Raw genomic sequence first — 1,841 nt, 5'->3', positions numbered from 1 at the left:
ATATATATATATATAACAACATGAATAAACTTCAAAACCATGATAAATGAAAGAAATCAGAACACAAAAAACTACATACTGTGTTGTTCTATATATATGTAATTTCCAAAAGGCAAAACTATAAAGATAGGAAGTATATCAGTGGTTGATTAGGGTTGGAGTAGGAGTGGGGAATAACATTCAAATAACCTGAAATAACTTTTTTGGGTGATAGAAATATTATAAAACTGGATAGTGACTATGTGTAAATTTACTAAATATAAATTTATTATGTGTATGTACACATACAATGGGTGAATTTTAGGTTTATAAAAAGTATCTTAAGCAGTTAGTTAAAAAGTTAAGAAATAGAACTTTGGAATATATTGCTTCACTAATATATTATATATGATATGTTATATAATATTAGATTACAAAGCTGCAAAGTGCAGGTTAACCAATACTGATATTTTTGGCAAATAAAGTTTAGAAATTGATACAACTGTCAATAAGGCACAGAAACAAAAATCATCTAAAGGATACAGGGGCTATGGATACCTGTGGAAAATGGAAATACCTGAGGTCAGACATAGCAGTTTAACATGGTGGCCCCAGACCTTTTTGGCACCAGGGACCAGTTTTGTGGAAGAAAATTTTTCCACGGACTGCAGGGGGAAGGGGGATGGTTTGGGGATGATTCAAGCTCATTATATTTATTGTGCACTTTATTTCTATTATTATTACGTTGAAATATAATGAAATCATTATACAACTCACCATAATGCAGAATCAGTGGGAGCCCTGAGCTTGTTTTCCTGCAACTGGATGGGTCCCATCTGGGGATGGTGGGAGACAGTGACACCCGAAGTGTGTTGCTTATGTCCAGTCTACTCCGTAATCTCGTTTTGGTTGCCATCACTGCAGAAAACCCTGCTTCACAAAGATAGCATGTTGGAAGTGGAAGCAGGCTTTTCAGTGCTTTTGTGGCAGTCTCAGCATATTCCATTCCGCCTTGACTTTAATCCAGAACGTATGGAGATTTGAAGTTGTCTCAAACATACTTTTAATGCCACCATCATTTTCAGTATCAAGCAGTTGATCCTATTCCAGCGCGGACAAAATCGATTCACCTGGTTTATTCACAGATGGGTCGTGGATGCGGATCAATTCCTTCCCAGTCCGGGGGTCTTTTGTGGTTAGGAAGTGAAGCTCAGACTCTTGAAAGCTGAGACAGGTGATCATGCACAAGCTGGGACAAGGAAGACCCTGGCTCAGTCTCTTTCAAAATTTCTGCTGATGTTTGAAACATGTCAAAAATCCCAGCGTTCACTTGTTGCCCCCATAATTCTAGTTTGGCTTTGAATGCAGCCACCTTATCTGCCGACTCAAACACAGTCATCGTTCTCCTCAGAAGTGACAGATTGAGTTGGTTAAGCAGGTTGGATATGTCACATAAGTAAGCAAGTTTTGTGACCCATTCGGGGTCACTGAAATGTGCTGCCAATGGAGTCTGTTTTCCTAAAAGAAATCTCTGGAGCGGCTCTTAGAACTCATAGAAAGCCATCTCACTTCTGCATATGAGAGAAGACGTGTGTGCTCTGCGTCCATCTCCCCACAGAGCTGCGTGAACAGATGTGAGTTAAAGGCATGTTCTTAAATGTGGTTGATAATTGTAATCACATCCTGCAAAACGTTGTCAAATTCAGGTGACGTTTTTCAGCCAGTCAGCATTTCTCTGTGGATGACAGAGTGTGTAGATTCACATTCAGAAGTGACCCAAGTAGAGAAACCAGAAAGCTGTCCGGTCATAGCAGTTGCTCCGTCTGTGCATGTACTGACACAAAATGACCAGTGCAGTTTTC

Source organism: Pteropus alecto, unplaced genomic scaffold (assembly GCF_000325575.1).
Source record: "Pteropus alecto unplaced genomic scaffold, ASM32557v1 scaffold42, whole genome shotgun sequence".
In the NCBI taxonomy this organism is placed as follows: Eukaryota; Metazoa; Chordata; class Mammalia; order Chiroptera; family Pteropodidae; genus Pteropus; species Pteropus alecto.
Note: the sequence above shows the minus strand (reverse complement) of the source record.